This window comes from Triticum urartu, chromosome 1A (genome assembly GCF_056163025.1).
Source record: "Triticum urartu cultivar PI428250 chromosome 1A, HENAU_Tu73, whole genome shotgun sequence".
In the NCBI taxonomy this organism is placed as follows: Eukaryota; Viridiplantae; Streptophyta; class Magnoliopsida; order Poales; family Poaceae; genus Triticum; species Triticum urartu.
The window spans coordinates 161,338,057-161,344,056 of NC_141873.1; positions in this window are offsets into that span (position 1 = coordinate 161,338,057).

Consider the following 6,000-nt stretch of genomic DNA (forward strand, 5'->3'; position numbering starts at 1 on the left):
ACTTAAAGGTCCCATTCTTGGAGTGACCAATGACAGTCGGCATACCAAGATAGCGGTCACTGAGGGATTCATTATGAACATTCAAGGACCCTTTTACCTCTTCTCTTACCGGTCCCAGACATCCTTTGCTGAAAAGATCGATGATTTCTCAAGATTTTCCCTCTGGCCCGAGGCTAAGCAATAAGTCTCCAACAGGTTTGACACTGCAACTGATCCCGCTACACTCGCCTTGAAAAGCAACATGCTGTCATCTGCAAATAAAAGGTGGTTAATGGTGGGCGCCGTGGGTGCCACCTTAATACCTGCTAAATCTGATGACTGAGAACTGGATTTCAGGAGGCACGAAAGGCCCTCTGCTGCAATAAAAAAACAAGTAAGGGGAAATTGGGTCTCCCTGTCGGATTCCTCTTGACGGTTTAAAGCCCTGGAGCTTCTCTCCATTAAACAGCATAGAAAAAGAAACTGAGCAGACCATACTCATAACAACCTCAACCCATTGTCATGCGAAACCCATCTTGGCCATAATTTCTCTTAGATACGACCACTCCAATCTGTCATAGGCCTTCATCATATCAAGTTTTAATGTACAAAAGCTGTTTGTTTTTTATTTCATCCGCTTCATGAAATGCAAACACTCATAGGCATAGATAATGTTGTCTGTGATTAATCTTCCCGGAACAAAAGCAGACTGTTCTTCAGATATGATCTCCGGTAAAATAACCTTCAACCTATTAGCTATCACCTTTGAAGCAATATTATAAAGGACGTTACACAAACTGATGGGTTTGAACTGAGATATAGTTGTGGGATTAGTTACCTTGGGGATCAGAACTAGGATTGTGTCATTAATACATTCTGGGCTCTCCTCTCCTCTGACAATCCTCTGAACAATCTTTGTGACCACCTCCCCACATATGTCCCAGTGACGCTGGTAAAAATGAGCAGGAAAACCGTCTGGGTGCCTTTGTGGGGAATATTTCAAATAGGGCCTTCTTTACTTCATTGCTGGTATAAGGTGCACACAAAGAAGCATTCATCCCATCTGTCACCTTTCTAGGAACATGGTCGAGCACACCATTCATGTTCTGAACTCCTTCTGATTCATATAGATTTTGATAAAAATCATTCACCAGTTGCCGTAGCTCCACCGGATCAGTTATCTCCACCCCTAGAGAGTTTTGAAGGGCGTTTATCATATTCTTTCTTCTCCTCATACTTGCCGGATCAGTTAACTAAACTAACAGACCGGCCACCACACGGCCATGCACAAAGGCACTGGGCCATGGATACAGAGGGCACATGAGGCCTGAATGTGCAAGCAGCCTCAACCAACAGCAACATCAGCTATGATGGCAACGAAAGAAACAATGGGTAGCAACAGCAAGAGGAGCAGCAGTAGCAGCGGCAAGTGCATAGCAGCAGCGCAGTAGGCAACCGCGGCAGTAGAAGCAGTGGCGCTAAGCAGCAGTAGCAAAAGAGCAGCAGTAATCAGCCGCATGGAGCAAGAGCAGCCGCGTGCAGCGCGATAGACGACTGCAGGCACAAGGGCGCGGCCAGGTGGGGCGGGCTCAGCTGCGAGCGTTGGCTAGCGGCAGGCTCAGGCCGACGGTCAGTGGCGCGCGGCGAGGAGCTCGGGCTTCCTGCCATGACGGCCAAACTTGAGGGAGGAGACGTACGACACGGGATTGAGAGGGAACAGAGGGGATTCGGAGGAGGGACTCACGGGGAGGCCGCAGGAAAGCTCGGGGGAGGTTGGGGTGGATCGGAGGGACGGCGGCGACGGCGACATATAGACGGTTGTATGAAGAAGAAGATGATGGCATCGGCAACGCAGTGCCCCGGCTTGATGCGGCGCCCAAAACCGATGAAGTCGAGCACGATGGAGCTCCTAGACGTCCTCCCACACGCTGGAGACACCAGTGACCTGTAACGCCCCGGACACACTCGCCGGTGGTCGTTACTCCTGGCAGGATCTAGACTGGCCCCACAGATCAATACTAGTCTTTTCTGCGCACTCTGTCCTCACTCGTGCGCACCCGGGAGCAACTTCCCGGTCGGTCACCCATCCTGAAACTACTCCAAGCTGAGCACGCTTAACTTTGGAGTTCTGTCCAAATGGGCTTCCAGAAAAGAAGGAATTCCTTATTGATATGAGTAGTCTATCATCCCTAATAAGCCAGGCTATCACATACACCCACACTCAGAGGAACCGACGTCCTCGTTGGGCCACAGGAACGTTCCCTCTTGGCACATACGTCTGTGCTTCCAGTCCAGTACATGTGCCATGCCGTGTGCCACGACGGGTCACAAACATCATGAACAACACGACCGCGCACCTATCCGCAAACATCCGTGTAACCGCGAGGGTCGGCTCTGATACCAACTTGTAACACCCCGGACACACCCGCCGGTGGTCGTTACTCCTGGCGGGATCTAGACTGGCCCCACAGATCAATACTAGTCTTTTTTGCGCACTTTGTCCTCACTCGTGCGCACCCGGGAGCAACTTCCCGGTTGGTCACCCATCCTGAAACTACTCCAAGCCGAGCACGCTTAACTTTGGAGTTCTGTCCGAATGGGCTTCCAGAAAAGAAGGAATTCCTTATTGATATGAGTAGTCTATCATCCCTAATAAGCCAGGCTATCACATGGCCATGACAACGACGACGGGGCAACGATCACCGCAGGATCTCACGAGCTCGATTCGATCCAGAGGGGAAGGGGGCCGATGGGGATCGAGGGGGGAATGATTGAGACGGGGTCTAGGGTTTTGGTGGACGTCTTTATAGGCCCGGGGAGGCGACGTGGTGGCCATCCGGCCATGGCACCATCGGATGGTTGCCACACCATGGCCTCTGCCTCCTTCCCTGTACAGAAGGGGAAAGGCCCATGGTGGGCTGGGCCAACCACTGTAGCAGTAGGCTACAATTGCACATAAGTGACCTTTTGTTTTATTCCTATCTGTCTTATTATTTGTTTTTACCACCGTTTTGCCTTTAGTTTATGCAGCGAGTGATTTTTGCTATAGTTGAAACTTGGCATATAAATCAAGCACATTATTCTGGAATTGCACATAAAGCTTGAGGCCATTTTGTAATGTTTTTTAAAAAATGTTTGTATTTAAATGGTCCATTACGATGTTGTTGGCCCACTTCATAATTTACTAGCGATTATTTGTTGAGTCAAATGATGTGGTTTCAACATGAAAAATGATCAGGGGAATTTATAGAAAAGTGCGAACATTTTAGTTTTATCATTTGAAGAAATAATAAGTTGACTTGCAATTCAAATTTGAACTATTGTTTGACTTTTATTAGGTGGCAGATTGGCTTAATAAAACATGATGAGATGGCACATTGGGGTGAGGTTACTGTAGCATGATTCCTGGGGTGTTACAATTCTCCTCCACTACAAGAAATCTCGTCTCGAGATTTAAGAGGTGGAGTAAGGGGGATAGTTTTGGTTACGAAATTCTAATAGATCTTCCCATTCTTGGTTGCCCTTCTCGAAGAAGTTGATTCCCTTTTGTTCATGTCTTCATTTCTCTGCTTCACGTCATCGTGATGAAGTTGTCATACTTTCTTTGGAAACTCCATCGTACTTACCAAAAGGATAAGGGTTAACTTTGGAGGAACGGACATCTACAAGGTTGATTAACTGGTAGATGACTCGGGAAATGTGGTAGAAAGTAACTCTTGAATTGATCTTAAGAAAACACCGAGAGAAAAATAAGAAGGTACCATAAGAAGTTTTGAGCGGGTAGGCAATTGTTTGATGCCAAATCAGAAGGCGAAAGGGGTTCAGAGGAACGAAAGAAATATTGCGTCTGATACCAAACTAGGTGATCCATAGGAGGGAGGCTCATGGATTTCATACGAAGCCAAGTGCAAAGGATACTTTAGAATCAGGGTTGTATAGGAGAGTCAGGTTTTGATCCTGTGGAACTATGGGTTATGGTCCCACCATGTGGGTTAAAAGCAGAAAGGGCACTGACATCTTACATGGTCATGATAGCAAGGCATGTCAGAGAATAGCATGTCAGTTATGTCGGCAACAACGTCGGTACCAAGGGCGAGGGACGAAGAGAACCATTTTCCTGTTGGACGAGGCGGAACGATAGGTAAAGTTCTCATCCATCGACAGTTACCGGAATGTCATCAACAATAGTAACAAGATCATACTGATAGAGGGTTCACCAAGGTGTTACATAAGAAGGGGTTATTACTGCTTAGATTATATGTAGATCACAAGAAAGGTTAAACAAACCAACGGAAAGAAAAAAATTGATTATAAGTTTAAACAAACCAATGGAAAGAAAAATTTGTTTGCACAAGTAATAGGAGTATATCCTTCCCAAGGACAAACAGAGCATAATATCTATGACAAGATATAACGTAGAAAACCCTTTAGGGAAGGGGAGAGAAATTTCATGACATTACGCATACAACGGTGTTTGGATAATTGATAAAGAAAATTTAGCATTGTGCTTCAAATGTTCTTATTGAAAATTGGAGTACCACAGACATGCTTCGAGATAGCATTGACATGGTCTTCAAGCAAAGGTCATACTTTGGATACCCAAAGGATCCATCAGGAACAACTCATAGAATAAGTCGTACAATTTCCTCATGGCGGAATGGCTAACCTTGCTAAAATGGAAACTATAACAATAGGTCCTCCGGCCAGGTGTGCTAGGCATGACATCACCTTACCAGGTGTAACGCCCCAAGACCGGAGCTTCAGATGCCTTCCGGGGTTTCCAGGTTTCATCGTGTGATTTGTTTCGTCTGTTGCATTCATCTTTGCATCGTGTGCATTACATCATGTCATCATGCCATCATGTCATTTCTTTTCTTAACTCAACTAAATAAACCGTATGGATCTTCGATCCATTTAAACCGAGGGAATTCACGTGGTGATTCTCTTTATAATATATCCTCCCGATATTAGGGAGCTATATTAAATATTCCAATAATTTGGATTCACCCATAAACACACTTGCAAATATCCCAATGCCGTTGTTATCTTAAGTCTTGGTCTCCAACATTGCCATATATTCTTTCATCATATTCCGGAGCTCCACCAAAAACCCGAACATTTTGGCCACACCGAACCTAGTCCCAATTCAAAACCATTTGAGGCATATTCAAATGAAATTTGAATTTAATTCCTGCATCTTGCCACTTCTATTTTTCTGTGGTCATGTTTATTTTTATGAGTCTAGGAAAATTGTTCTCCTACTCAAACTCTTTTCCCTAACCCCCCCTTCTTTTTCCTCTCTCTCGCTATTTTCTTTTCATTTAAAGAATAAAGAGAGGAGAGGGAGAGCCCAATCCAGCAAGCCCAGCTGACTCCTCCTCTCTTTTGGGCCGGCCTCCAAGGCCCAACCGTGCCCCGGTAACCCTAGGCCCGAGCGAGACCCCATCCCTATCGATCCCCTCCTCCTCCTTCATCCCTTTTCCCTCGTGCCGCCAGAAGCTCCCTCGACCTCGTCTCCCCTCGATCTCCCTCACGCCGCCAGGAGACAGCGAGCGCTCCTGTCTCGCTCGTCTCTCCTCGATCTCCCTTCCCCTCCTTCCACCTAGCGATGCCCCCGCTCCTTCCTCCTCTCGCATGGGCGCTCGCCCGACCCATGGCCAGCCTTCCTCCCAGACTCCGTCCGCTTCTCCTCACCTTGCGCCACCCCTCTCCCTCGAGTCCTCGCCATGGACCTGCTCCCAGCGCGTCGAACCCTCCAACCCTGTTGGGCTCCTCTCCTTGCACTCCTGCAACCCCTGCCTCACTCCCGAAGGCCACCCTACGCGCGACCCTGACGACTTGCTGCGGTCGTTCGCCGCCACAGGAGCCTCGCGCCCGGTTCCCTCGAGGTCCCGTGCCGCCGGACCTCTCCTGCACCTCTGCCGCACGCAGGGCCCCCGTGCTTTTCCCTACCGTGCTCGCCCGGCCAGATCCGGAGGTCTGCCGCTCCTTGCTGCCCGTTCAATCGTCCCACTGCGTTCG